The 15,132-nt window shown below is 50.0% G+C and overlaps 1 protein-coding gene across 1 annotated transcript in view; it reads right to left on the minus strand.

Annotated features, from left to right (window-relative positions):
* The window catches only part of LOC146857745 (bone morphogenetic protein 8A-like), a 279,039-nt gene that overhangs the window by 67,819 nt on the left and 196,088 nt on the right, over window positions 1–15,132 (minus strand). The window lies entirely within an intron of this gene.

Raw genomic sequence — 15,132 nt, forward strand, 5'->3', positions numbered from 1 at the left:
ATGGGTCGTATTTACAGCAATACAATGCATCCCTGCATTGTGCTGGCCCATAATTGGCTGCCTAGCACCAACGCATTCCCGTCTGATCTTATTAATTAATCGCCATACATCTTCAATGTAGCATGCAGGAGTTAAAAGCTCAGAACCATTTTGAATTGCATCAATACATAATTATTTTATCACTTCGAATACTACATCCGTTTTTGTTCACAATAAGATAATCTTTTCCTTTCCATCATATCCACGACTGCACGCAGATCATTAAAACATATCAAAACTGTAAAAACATTGAAACACATGCAACAAATTACTTCTATGCTCAGACATTCATTCATCTTTCTCCCACATACATCACTCAATAATATCACATGCAAAAAAACAACTTTACTGATCAATTCTTATGGTCCTGGCTTAGCACAATTTTGCTAAGTAATATCATTACTGATGTTCAATGTTCGACTTATTCTTCAGTATACATCCAATAATGCAATTATTACATACAAACCATCATATGTAATTTTTGTTTATACAGATTTATGATTGCAACTTCTTAATTTTTCTGTTTATGCTGTTATTTCCTGATGTGGCTTAACCCATCAACCTCAACGCACGTTTCTGCTAAAACGCCTTGCTCAGGAGCGCCACATGTAATGACCCCATGAAACATCCAAAGCCTGCAATCATATAATGTAAGAATATTACTGAGCCACACATTAAAACAAGTGCATTATAAATTGTGTGCTTTTGAGTTTAAAAAGGCAATCAGGTCAACCAAATACACCAAAAAGTGTCCACTACCAATGGAGGAAAAAAAAGCAATACGAAATTTAACTTGAGCACCACTATCCAGGTCAAGCCCACACAAAACCAAGGTCGATTCAAAAGTGTCCCTGAAAACATAGAAAGTACTTAAAGAAATCATTAATTGTGTGACTTGATGCTCCAATTTCAGCAGAAGCCACATAGCTGTAAATTGTACAGTTAGGAATAAGTCACACCTATCAATCGGTAATGAATACTGTCACCCACCTAGGGGGCAAAACCTAGCTCACACCAAAGTGGCTTGAAAGTTCCAGCCATAAACTTCCTTTGGCTCCTGCAAAGGCTGAATGCGCTAGAAACAGCAGAGAGTTATTACACTGTGCACCTATGCATACAATTGACTCAGAATGTAGGATGCCTGAAAAACACACTACCCTAATTTCCACGTGTTACTGTTGACTATCTTGGTTCCACTGCCCGGATAGAAAGACAATCGCAAGTCGGTTGGCAACTTTATTCTCCTTTCAAACACCAGCCCATTCTGGAAAGATATGTAACACACATAATAAGACTCCCTTAACCCCTAGTATAAGTAATCACTATGCAAGAAAACAATGGAGGACCGTTACGTCACAGTCAATTCTAAGTATACATCAAACTTGCTATAGGAGATAAAGGGCCAGATGTATGACCATTTTTAGCCATCGCAAACGGAGAATTGGGCCGTTTACGACTGCTAAAAGGGCTTTTGTAATGTACTAAACCTATTTTGTGAGTCGGTAACCTATTAAAGACTCGCAAAATAAGGTTTGCGAGTTGCTATTGTAAAGGGGTATTTCAAGGGCGTCCCTTCCTAATAGCGAGACGAAGTGCCACGAATGAATGTTTTGCAACCGGAATGTGGTCGCAAAACATTCATATTTTACCCACTCAGTGAAGGAAGTCGTAATCACTCTGCAAATGAGAAAAGGCACCCATGGGACTCATTCCCCTTTGTGAATATGGGCGGCAACAATTTTTAAGAGCGGGTAGTGGTCCCACGGACCACTGTCTACTCTTAAAAAATGTAAAGGAAACTTTTCATTTTTCTACTTGAAATGCATCCCATTTTCCTTTAAGATAAACCAGCTGTGTATTAAAAAAAAATTCTTTATTTTAAAAGCATTCACAAGACATTGTGGTCTGCTGACCTCAGCAGGCCACCATCCCTGTGATTACAGCCCGTTCCAATAGGTCACAAATTGCGACCTACCTCATGAATATTAATGAGGTAGGTTATTTGCAACCCCATTCGGAATCGCTAAATGTGTCTGAGACACATTAGTACATTTAGTTTTGTGACTCGCTAATTGTGAGTCGCTAAAAATCACAATTTGCGAGTTGCAAAATGAAATGGTAATATATCTAGCCCATAGTACTCTAACAATGTGATCAAAAAGGGGGAGGAAAATCTCCTTCCTTCTCATGAGGCTGCATCTCTAAGCTTCAATCAGAAGTGGATATATAGCGTAGTGCGTTTGAAAAATACAGAGCGATCCATGGTCTCAATTCTTTTTAAAAGTTATGAGCATATGCAGGCCTCTGGGGAGGCATGTAGGTTGAGTGTATATCGACAATACCCCTGTGGTAGCTCAAAGGACATCCTCCCATACTCTTAAAGATTGTTTATTAACAGAGCACAGCACGCACTCACGCATCACGCTCCTTAAATATAGGGCTGGATTTCGTCATCACTCAAGAGTCTCTAAATCTAATCCATAATCTAATGGACATGCATGTACTACCCAGACACTGCTGAGGGATTCTAACCTGTATCTGAATCTGCTCTGGAATGCCAACTGTCGGATGCCACAAAACATGCTTAAATGTTGGCTTGAATGAGCCAATCAAGACCCTGGGACCGCCTCGCTCCCCCTTTTTTTTAATGTAACTTTATTGGTATTTAGGAATCATACAGACATCATTTTCAAAAGAATACACTGAAGTGAAATCAGGCTCCCCATCCCGTCCCTCCTCCCCTACAACTGTGATGGATGGTAAATGACATCATCAATAAGTTGCCGGTTATCCAGCGGGAGGATCGAAAGGGGAGGAGGGCAACCCATCAATCTCATTTATAGAAGTATTCCATTTCTCAAATAAAGGTATGAAAGGAGAAAAAAAACATTACATAGGATTTCTTGCGATGGTAATATATAAAGTTTACAATATCCACCTCTTCATTCTGTCCACGAAGTCCCACGCCAAATTTTAACATATTAACTACTCCTACCTCTTCATCCACCCCCCACCCCTGTGTCAAGTCATCAGATCCATGAAAGGTGTTAAAATATACGAGTTTGCCTTAGGCCAACCAATGCGATTTCAGCCATCGCTCTTTAACTATCGTTGCCCACGATTCTCTGGCACCAGCTGTGTTCAACGCTCATCCGGACCCTCCCATGTCCCCGGGGCTTGCGGGTCCCTCAATTCAGACAACGTATAGGACCATGCCTCGAGATCGTCTGCAAGCTTTTCATCCTTCCAGACAAATTTCATCCGTACCACTTCCGCAGTCTCCCACTCACACACGTCTCTTACCCATTTCTCTGCTCGTGGGGGCAGAGGTCGAAGCCTTTGGTAGCACTAGCCCCAAGAAAACAAATCATCTACTTAGTTTCTTGTGCTTTGGTGCAGGTATTAAACTCAACACACCGGTCAGATCTCCATAGGAATCGCATATCCTGTGGCCCTTCAGAGGCGTGCAAGTACATCTTACCAATAAGAGTGTAGTGTTGGACAAGCCCAAGTTATATGGGAAAAGCCTGCTGCCCGTGACCCACATCTTGGACATTCATCAGAGTGAGCCGGATAAATTATATGTAGTGTTCGTGGGGTAAAGTATGTCTGATGTACAAAGTTCTATTGAAGGAGCTTAAAATGTGAATTGGAACTTACCCCCTGGAACCCCTCATGAACCCTTAGCCATTCTCCCACCGATAGGGGCTCCTCAACTAATGCATCCCATTTTGACTGCACGAGAAGAGTCCCGCATGGTAAGTCATCTTATAAGGGTCGATAAAGATGGGAAACCAATCGCCTTCCCTGAGCCATGTATAGCATCACTTTTTTGTATATTAGTTCTGGAGGGCTCCTCTGGGAAAGACGGTCAGATCTCCAGGGCCACCCTTGATATCTTTTCGGACTGCAGGAACTGCCCTGTCCCCAAATTAAAGGAGACCGTTTCCTCTTCCCAGGTGATGATTTTTCCATCAACAAACAGATCCCTCAACAGCTGGCATCCACCCTCCCTCCACCGACGCACAGACATGGAATCGGCGACACATGCCAAAGGACGCGGAGCCTATAGGGGCATATCTGGGGTATAAGGTGCATGTTGCATCAACTGTCGCACCACATTTCCCATGTTATAGCCACGTGCTGTACAATGTATGGAAGCAATGTGGGGACTCTGGTACAGAGCACCAGGAGGTCTGGTAAAGAGCGACCACCGCACATGCCTGCCAGGAGTCACCACTCCCAGTTATCATTACTATCCAGCCAGTGCACTGCGTGTTGTAGTTAGGACGCCATGTAATAGAATTCCAAACAAGGAACCTCAAGCCCTCCTTTACCCCATGTTCTCTGTAGTGTTGCAAGGCGTACTCTCCTGTGCTTGTTGCCCCACAGGAGGTCTATCAGTAAGCCATCTAGTGTCTGGAAATAATGCCTGGGAACCATGTATAGCGAGTGTTGTAATACATATAAACATCGAGGTGGGATAATCATTTTCATAATTGCAATCCGGCCCATAAGAGATAGCGGTAGGTCTTGCCAAAATCGTATGGAGACGTGTAATTCTTCTCTCATTCTTCCTATATTGAGATCTAGGTAGGAGGAAGCTGTATTCGCCAGTCGGATCCCCAAGTATCTCCCTCCTTCGGCCACCCGCGGAACCCACACCTACGGTAACTCAGTTTCCGATTTCTTCGCCAGTCTTCCTATGGGGATCAGTTTGGATTTCCCCGGATTGATACGAAACCCGAAATACTTCCAAACTTTTGTTGCTCCACAAGGAGGAGAGGCATTGAACATGCCGGCTGCCGGAGATATACCAGTGTATCATCAGCATAATGGGAGACCACATGATTGATCTCCCCCAGCTTACCCCACCCAGAGTCCCATCCGTTCTCTCGAGGCGGCTGCCAAAGACTCCATAGTAGTGATAGTGGGCAGCCTTGAAGGGTGCCCGGCAGAGTGCAAATGGTTTAGATATCAATCTTCCAACTCTTATTCCATCTAAAGGGGCAGTGTAGAGCAGTTGGACCCACTCGGAAAAAAAACACCTACCCCGACCCACTGGAGACCTTGCCAGATGTAAGATCAGCCTACCGAATCGAAGGCCTGTTCTATGTCTAAAAGTGCCAAAGCATAATCATCTTCCAAAAGGCACGGGGCACGCCACACATGAACCAGGCATCGTAGATTATGAGTAGTACTACACTTCGGGATAAACCCCACCTGATCTGTATGTATAAGATGGGGCATATTCGGGAAAAGGCATGCCGCCAGAATCACTGTAAGTATTTTTACATCTAAATTTAGGAGCGAGATCAGCCTGTAGGAGCTGCCCAGTAAAAGTTCTCTGTCAGGTTTTTGTATTATGGCCACCATGGTTTCGCGCATAGAGGTCCGTAAATTGCCAGCCTTGAGTTTCTCATTGTAAACCGCTAGTAGGCGGTCAACCAGCAGGGAGGCAAACCTCTGATAAAACTCTGCCAGTAGCCCATCACTCCCATTGCTTTTGGCAGATTTGATATGTTGAATGACCACAAGGATCTCCTCTCTATTAATCGGGACATTCAGAACGTCAGTCACCTCCGGGTCCAACCGGGGAAGTTTGACAGAGGTCAGGAAGTCCTGGACTGCCTCTCATGGGGGGAGGGTTGTCCCACTTTTTTTCATATTTCTTTATTGCGGTTTTAAGGTTCACGGCACATGTTGAGACAGTAATATTTTACAGACAACACTGAATAAGAAGCCTCACAGTCCCTGCCCAGCAGCAGTTAGTCCAATGTGGGTTGCCTTTGAAGAGTGTACCGAACCGGCAATGAGCATGAACATTGTCATTAACAATCATATGAACTTGTAACTGAACATCCCCCCTCCCAACCTCACCCCACCCTCCTTACCGGGCCCACCCACCTAGAGGTTCTGCTAACAACATCTCAATCAGGGGTATCCTCCCATCTCTCCCCCTGCCTGGGGGATTCAATCCCCACATGACTAACATCAGTCAATATTGTCTGTGTAGAATTCGGGGAGCTCCTCCCTATCTCCTGGACCATTAGCCCCCACGCCTGCAATACATCCCTTCTAGTGCTGCGTATGTGCCCCTCCTCCGCTAGTGCCCATTCCTTCAAGTCCGTCTTCCAGTTCGCATCCAGCGACACACTCTGTGTCAGCCAATGGATTGCTATTCGCCGCCAAGCTAACACAAGTCCCAACACCAGGAAATTCCTGCTGGTTTTACGTTTAGGGTCCCGGGGAATCAGTCCAAGGAGACAAGTACGTATCTCTAGGGCAACTCTCCATCCTATTATTCTGTGCAGGTCCTCTAGGATAGCTGTCCAGTATATCTGGATCATCGGACACGACCAAACCATGTGTGGGAAAGCTGCCTGTGCATAGTGGCATCTGGGGCACCTTGGATCCCTCAAGCTATCAATAGTGTGTAGGCGCTTGGGTGAGAGGTAAGTCATGTGGACCATATTGTATTGTATCTGCTTAAATCTATTGGACACCGCCACCTTACGTACACCCTTGTGAATTTTTTCCCACTCTCGTGGTGTGATCTCCTGTGGGCTCACTTCCTGCCATCTACCTTCTATTTTGAGAGGTGCGCATTTTCTGTCTTCCCGTAACGCCCTGTATAGGTGAGTGACTAGTTTCCGCCCTCCCGCCATGGCTATCATCGTGACCAGAGTATGCGTGTGTTCTGGGGCTTCCGGGAATGTAGGCCATAGAGGTCGTGCTGTTGCCGCTATTTTGGTGTATTGCAAGAATTGCCCCGGTCCCAGCTCAAAAGAGTCTACTGCATCTCGGTATGTTATGAACAGTTGGTAAGGGTAGAGGTCTGACAGCATAAGACACCCTCCCGCCTTCCATTTGTCAGTAGACATGACCCGGTCAATGTGCGCGAAAGGCGGCATCAGCCAAAAGTCTGCCTCCGGGGCAAACGGTCGCACCTGTATAAGTCGTCTAACCACCCTGGCCCAGATGGCAGCCAACAATCTGCCCAGTGGAGGACATTGGTCCTGTCACCCCTTTGTGTGCCAGAGAAGCGCACCTGTCGATCCCCATATGTGTCCGCCAGGAGCGATCGTTCCCATGAAGGGTTTGTATCGAGCCAGGCCACTGCGTGCTGTAATTGGGACGCAAAATAATAAAGTTCAAGATCAGGAATTTCTAAACCGCCCCTACCCCAAGTACGTTTCATGACGTCCAGGCTCACCGGACAACGTTTTCCATTCCACCGTAGTTGTATAAGCATTGCATCGAGGTCCGTGAAGACCTGGTGTGGGAGTTCAAAGAAGGAGCCTGCATTGTGAAGAGACATCGAGGCAACACCACCATTTTAATCAAGGCAATCTTCCCCATCAACGAAAGCCTGAGTGTGTTCCAGAAATCAATGCTGTCTCGGAGACCTCTAAGAATCCTCCCCATATTATGTTGGTAAATAACTTCTCTATCCCTACTGATCCAGATCCCGAGATAGCGCAACGTATCCGACACCCATGGAAGCCCCAGCTCTGGGAGTTGAACCCCGCCACTCACAGCCTCCGACCCAACCAGATATAGTTGTGATTTAGTGTTATTGACATAGAGTCCAGACGCCTCGGCAAACTGACCCAGAGTCGCCAGCAATATCGGAAGCGAGTGGGTTGGCTACCGTAGATACACCAGTGCATCATCTGCATACAGTGATACTATATGTTCCAAGACCCCAATTTGGATACCCTGCCCCTGGAGGACCCTACGGAGATGGCACGCTAATGGCTCCATCGCCAGGGTGAATAGCAAGGGGGAGAGCAGACACCACTGTCGCGTCCCCCTGGCTATTGATATCGCATCTGAGACATAGCGTCCCGTGCGGACCCTCGCCACCGGCTGAGTATAGAGAAGTCTCACCCAATTCACAAACCCCTCACCGATCCCCATTTTTAGGAGCACCTGAGCAAGTCGAACGCCTGTTCGATATCTAGGAATACCAGGGTGTTCTGTTCGGCCCTGCCCTCTAGTGATTGCATGACATGGGCGAGACGGCGGATATTCCGCAGCGCGTTCCTTCCTGGAATAAAACCGGACTGGTCCACGTGTACCAATCTCCTGAGATACGGAAGTAATCTGTTTGCCAATACCTGACTAATGATCTTAAGGTCTACATTGAGCATTGAGATTGGCCTGTAAGAGGCGGGGAGTAAGGGGTCCTTCCCTGGCTTGGGGATCATCCCAATCAGCGCCTCACGCATGGAGGCAGGCAATACGCCAGTCTCACCGGCCTCCAAAACAATGTCCAGGAGCCTAGGGACCAGGACTCCCCCAAACTCTTTATATAGTTCCGCGGCCATGCCATCCATTCCAGGGGACTTAGCTGTTTTCAAATGGTCGATCGCGGCTCTCACCTCCTCCCCTCTGAAGGGGATTCCTGACTGTCTGGGTCAAGGCAAGGTAGATCCATCTCAGCAAGGTAGGCTTCCAAAGCCTGTGGGGCGACATTGGACTTGGGCTCGGAATATATTTTTTGGAGGTGTGAGGTGAATACTGCATTAATATCATGCTGGGTATAAACCATTCGGCCCTGACCGGCTTTAAGGGCCAGTATCGGGAGAGGCTGAGTCTCCACCCTAATCAGGCGTGCCAATAGGCACCCGGCTTTATCACCCTCAGTGTACCACCGACGCCTACTCGTGGTCCTATTGTACTTGCCCAGTGACTCCCATAGATCCCCTATCGTTTGTCGCTGCTCCGTCCATTTGGCCGGCCCCTCTGGGTCTGTGGGAAGTTCTACCTCTAGGGTCTTTAAGCGTTCCTCCTGTTGTTTTAGGTCCCGCTCTAACACTCTCCTCACCCCCACCTCCGTGGACATACATATCCCCTCAACACCACTTTCATCGCGTCCCATTCGAACGCCCTTGAGCTAGCCGTGTTCCAGTTCACCTCGAAATAGCCTTCCAACCCTGTCGCGATCACCTCCTTATAAACCGGGTCCGGCAAGGCCTCGGTGTTAAGTCTCCACAACGGTATTTTGGAGCGCGGGCGGCCCAAAGTGTAGGCTATCAGCAGGGGGGAGTGATCGGACAGATATCGGGCCAGGTACTGTGTCTCTAGAATCCGACCGGCCGCCGTTTCCTGAATAAAACAGTAGTCCAGCCTGCTATGCGTATTAGCTGCCGGAGTATAACAGGAGTATACACGACTATCAGGATTACGGTGCCGCCATATATCTAGTAGGTGATAGTTGTTAATCATCTGGTATATGGATTCCCATGCCTTGGGTTTAGCATCCACCTTTGGGGGGTGCCTATCCCGTTCCCCATCTAGAGCACAATTATAGTCTCCTGCTATAATGAGTTCCATGTCAGGTCTAATTTTCCCAGGACCTTAGCCAAAAATTCCCCATCGTCGGTGTTTGGAGCATAAACGTTCACTAAACACATGTGTCTCCCATCCAGTGTCCCTTCCACCACCACGTATCTCCCATCGGAGTCAGGACTACATTTTAAAACCTTAAAGGGGTCTCCAGGCGCCACCCATATAAGTGCCCCACTGGCAAACCCCGAGTAGGAGGTCACGAAAAACTGGCCCCTCCACCGCCGTTGGACATGTGTCAGGCAATCCCCCCAGAGGTGCGTCTCTTGTAGAAAGGTCACACTTATCTTATATCGCCTAAGGTATGTTGCTATCCAAATCCATTTGACCCTGTTGTTGAGCCCCCTAACATTCCACGTTATAAGTTTATAGGTCTGCTGATCGCCTGCCATAAGTAGAGAATTTCGGTTGACCGCAATACCTGATGCAGAAGTGGTAAGAACCATAATGTGCAGTGATGGGAACCCCTCCGTTCCTCTCTGAACGCTCTCATGACCTCTGGTGACCCGGCATAGAACATTCCCATCATAGAACAATAACACAAAACAATGTGAACCTTCCCCCCCACCCACAGGCAGTAGAACCTCATTCGCACAGCCCAACCTAGATCTGAGAACTCAGGACTCCGCCCCATAGCCGCCACCCTCCCCTGAAAACCCCCCCGCAACAGTGTAAACAACAATGACAGTCTGCAGAAGGAAGAAACCCAGTCCTTGTTGTACAACTAAACTGCCGGGTGCTGCGCAGCCCCGCCCAAGCAGCGGCCTAGCCGAGCTGACACAGCGCCCCACCCCAACAGCTACGCTCCCACCCCCCTTATAGTCCCTGAAATTGAGGACCCCCCACAGGCACTCCACAGTAGAGTCAGGTTACAGTATCGGTGAGGTCCTCACTTACAGCATCTAGTGCAGCCCCGCCGACCACCATCCCCCAATTGGTAGTTCCCATACTTGCAAATACGTGGCTCACGAGCCACTCGCTAGTGGGTCAGCAGTGCCTTCCGGTTCCGATTGAGTTTCTTGGACAAGGCATAATGGGGAAAACTGATTTTGCGTCAGTATGCCCCCCAGGTCTTCTCTCAGGGTGCCATCCGGCCCCACCATGATGCGACCTCCGTCTGGTGTCCCCTGTGGCGCGGACCGTTGTCCTCCAGTGCGACCAGACTGATTCCGCTGTCGACCGCTCCGTCTCTTCCGTTCTTGCCATCCTTGATGTTGATCTTGCCCCTCCAGGGCCATCGAATCCATCCAGTCCGTGGCCTCCTGCGGATCATTAAAGAAGTGGACCCGGTCTGCATACTGTACTCTGAGCCGGGCCGGAAACATTAGGCTTTATTTTATATTGAGATCTCTTAACCTCCTCTTGACCCTCAGGAAGTCATTCCGCAAGTTTTGCACCTTTTTCGTGTAGTCCGGGTAGATATGGATCTCTTGGTTCTCAAACCGGGGGGACCATTCTTGCAAATGAACTGCAGGATCGCGTCCCGGTCTCTAAAATTGAACAAGCGAGCGATCAGAGTTCTAGGCGGGGATCCCGGTTTCGGGGGGGGGCCAAGGGAGCGGTGGGCTCTTTCCACCGCAAACATCTTGGATAGTCGAAGACCCGGGAGTGCGGATCCGATCCACTCCTCCAGGAATAGGTCCGCTGCCGGCCCCTCCACCCTTTCCGGAAAGCCCAAAAAACGGAGGTTGTTTCTCCTCGAGCGCCCCTCCGCGTCTTCCGCCCTGTCTTCGAGATGAGAGGTGTGCTCCTTCAACGCAGACACCGTTGCTTGCAAGTGTTGGACCTCCGCTTTCAAGGAGGCCAAGTCCCCCTCCGTAGTAGTGAACCGATCCGCCACCTTCCGTAGGTCCAGGCGCAGGTGATTTATGTCCATGGCCATACCATCCATCTTGGATTCCAATGCCGCCCGTGAGTCTCTAATGACCTCTAGGATATCTGCCTTATCTTGGGCCGCCGATCCCTGCGGCGGTCCCTGCTCAGGGTTCGGTCTGGTGCGCTCCGCCGACGTTGGGTCCGGTACTGTATATTGCATAATTTTGTTCGCTTGTGCTCCTCTAAGGGGTCTATCTTTCCCCATTTCCAGTGCGGGCTTGTCAAGGTCCTCACCGGGGCCCTTCACTCTGTAACCCCAGGCCCAGAAAAACTGTCACGGGGCAACTCGGGCCCAGGAGGCGTGTGTGTGGGTCCCTCACTGCACCCTAGTCTACCAGTCGGCTGAATAGTATCTGGGTACGTGTCCCCCAGAGCTCTGCACTCCAGGCACTAGGGCATCCGCTGGCTGTCTCGAGGGTCGCAGTCCAGCCGGGGTCCAGCTGCGGCCCCCCGAGTCCTCCTACCATGAATATTGGGTGGGCACTTCACCGACCAACAGGGCACCTCCCACCATCGGTGACGGTCCTGGGAGTTTACGGATCGGCCCCCTTTAGGAGTGCATCGTCAAGTAGAGGTCCAAGCTCCTCCGCTCAGCAGCCCGGCCACATGGACCGCACCGCGCCACCAATGGCCCTCCCAGGTGGGAACACAGCCCGAGTAGGCAAGGACCGGCCCCTCCGATGCACCGGGCTCGTGTGGAGCGCACTCCCGGGTGGTGATGGGTCAGCAAGTCATTACTGCGTCACCTCTTCGGACCTCGAATCCCTCCGGACCCCCACTCCACCAGGCAGGTGTCGGGCCTCCGACAGCTCCTCAGCATAAGTCTCTCCAGCAGAGCCTCGCCCCCACTTCCGTCCACCATCTAGAGGGATAAGGCTCAGGCGTCTCTATTCGTGGGCCCCTCGTAGTTAGGCAGGCTTCACTACACCAGAGCCCGCTCTCGCGGGTCGCGTCCCGTTGGCCCCAGATCTCACAGGGAGAGGCTCAGTCCAGGTGGGCCTACTGAGGCCCTCCCGAGGCCCCGAGGTCACGTAGAACTCGGCCCCGGGCACTCTGTCAGGATGCAGCAGGCCAGTCCGCGCGGCACCTCACCTCCGGGCAGAATCCTCTGGGGGCCCCCTACAGTGCGGCAGGAGTCCCGGGTCGCGATCGGCCCCTCAGCATAGGTCCGCACAGCAAGGCCGACCCAGAACAGGCGTTAGGAGGCCGTCCGTTAGGAGGCCGTCCGTCAGGCAGTCGCGGCCCGCGCCGCCACCCCGCAGGAAGGGGAGCTGCCTCAGCTCCAAGGGAGAGAAAGTTGGTTTTTCCCAGTCACCGGCAAGCGGAACCGCACACGGTTTGGATCCTCGGGACCAGGGGGGGTTCCGACCTCCGTGTATAGTAGAATGGCCGCTATTCCGCCAGGATGTAGGTAGGATTACGCTGTGTAGGACAGAAGCTGCGCTGATCAGCGACTAGCCCGCCATGCGTCCATTGGAAGTGGGTTGTCCCACTTATACACCACTGAGATGCATAGCAAGAGCTTCGGTGATCGCGCGCTGTCTGTGTACTAACTCTCCGTCGCTATCCGAGAGCTGTAAGATGGGTGTTGTGGACGATTATCAACAACAGGGGGGGACAGAGGGGCAAGTTTAATGAGGTCCAATGTACATACCCCATCAAGGATATATGCAAGAAAAGGTACAGAGTTCCTCTAGAGAAGATAAGAAAAAGTGCTGTCACGTGTCAGGGGTACCAAGTGGGCCTGGCTGTAAGATAAGCAGGTCTGAAAAAGGGGGGGAATCCCTTGTTGGAACTAGGGCTCTCACACACCCAGCAAGCTAGGTGTCATGCTTCATCATTTGAGCCTGCCCTTCGTCAGGTTGGCGCTGCGATACCTGACGGGCACCCAAAATTGGGGTTCTTTAGCGGGGATCTTTTGTTCCTGCCGGTGGGTGCAGTGGGGGTAGGGGCCCTAGTGTGTAGATGTGAGTGTAGGTGATGTGAATATAAAATAGGTTCTGTTTGTCCACAAAGACACTTTATTATGGTGGTTAAACAGCCTAGTTAAAAGGTGGTTGAGGTGGGTATTAAAGCTAGAGATAATGAATCCTGTTATGGATACCCTACTCTCAATGGGATTTACATGTTTCGTGCCATAGTAGCCATAGCGGTCAGGGCACTTCCTCAGGATCAATGGTGGAACTATCTACACTACGTGGACATGTGAAGAATCTACATACAACATAGGCTTGGTAAGGTAACCAAAACTGCTGACAAGGAGGTCTCGCAACAGTTACCGGCGGGTAAAAAACGGACTCAAATTCGGGTCCAACGTGTAGAGACGCTACAGCTTGTGCACCTACCCAGCCGCCGGAACCGGGTCCCTTTCTTACTTTGCCACTGGATTCAAGCTAGCCTGGCTGATGAGGGCTGTTAGCACGAAACTGGCCCCAGGATGCTTGTTTCCGGTCCAGGGAAGACATGGCTTGGCAATTCGGGCTGCACTGTTCCCATGAGGCACAGGGTCAAGACTGATTTGCATATAGCTGTGTCTGAACTGGGGTGGCGAAGTGAGCTAAAGAACGATGATGGATTCAACCCAGATCTGGGACTTAGAGTGAGTGTCTAAAAAGTTTCAGCACTCCGTACTTCATCTCCTTGTGTTTACCATTTCAGTTCCCCAAGTTCTCACTTTTTTAGTATTGTTCATGTTTTAACTTTCCACAAATATTGTGCTACACTAGTGGTTGGCCAGCTGGCGGGGTGCAAGGTCGAGACTTCCAGCCCCCTATCCAGGTGCCAGCCACTGGGGGGGTTAAGCCCCCTCCAACTTCACTTAGCTATGATCTGGAGGAACAACATCCTCACACAGCGCATCTTGGAAGCAATCTCCCCATATGGCTGTCTCGGCATTCCCTCATCTCATCTCAAATAGATATCGTTTCACTTATCTGGTCCAGGTATGCATGTCCATTCCCCGTCGGGGGTTCCGAACTTTAATTGGCGGTGTCTCAGCTTGGGCCCAGGCCCACCAGCTGAGCCGGAGACGATTCTCCAGAGTCAGGTACAGCTTCAGAAGTCTGCAGCGTCCCATCAGTGCATACTCGGATTCGTCCAGGGCTCCGAGTCTTATCAAGGGATCGCCAGTCATTCTGTTTTTTCAGGTCCCGGGCGGATCCGCCCGACCCGATGGCCAGGATGATTCCATCGAGGGCACCAGACATGCACCCGGGTGTCCCTGGGAGTCCAACCAATCACTCGCCTTCGCTGCTGAGAAGAACAACAAGGCTTTTTTGTTGCTTTCTACCCTTAGTAAGGCTGGGAAGAGGAGGCTGTACTTGAGATTTAGGTCTCGGAGATGATGTTTTACCACAAGAAAAGTTTTCCACTGATCCTGTGCTCATTGTGTGTAGTCTGGGTAGATTGAGACAGGGTGCCCATCAAATAACAAAGGTCTGCAAGTGCATCGAGTTCTGTGTGGTCGCTCGATGGTAAAAAACTTAGAGAGCTTCTTGGGAGCCATGACAGAGGTAATCCAGTCTTCCGGGAATAATTTGGTGGATGTCCCTTCTGCTTTCTCAGGAAAACCTACAACGCGTAGGTTGTTCCTACGCGATCTCCCTTCAGAGTCCTCCGTTCGGTCATCCAGTCGCACCACTCGCTTCTGGAGGTCAAGAACAGTGTCTTGTAGGGTATGGACCTCTGCCTGTAAAGTGTCTACCGTTTGTTTGGTGGTGGTAACCCTCTCTGATACTTTACATAACTCACAACGCAACAGGTTGACCTCAATGGTGACAGAGTCTACCTTGTGTACCATCTCATCCCGTGTGGTGTGAATCGCCGCCAGCATATCCGCTATAGAGGGGTCTGGTTCCGCAACCT

The sequence above is a fragment of the Triturus cristatus genome, chromosome 3_2 (genome assembly GCF_964204655.1).
Source record: "Triturus cristatus chromosome 3_2, aTriCri1.1, whole genome shotgun sequence".
NCBI classification, from domain to species: Eukaryota; Metazoa; Chordata; class Amphibia; order Caudata; family Salamandridae; genus Triturus; species Triturus cristatus.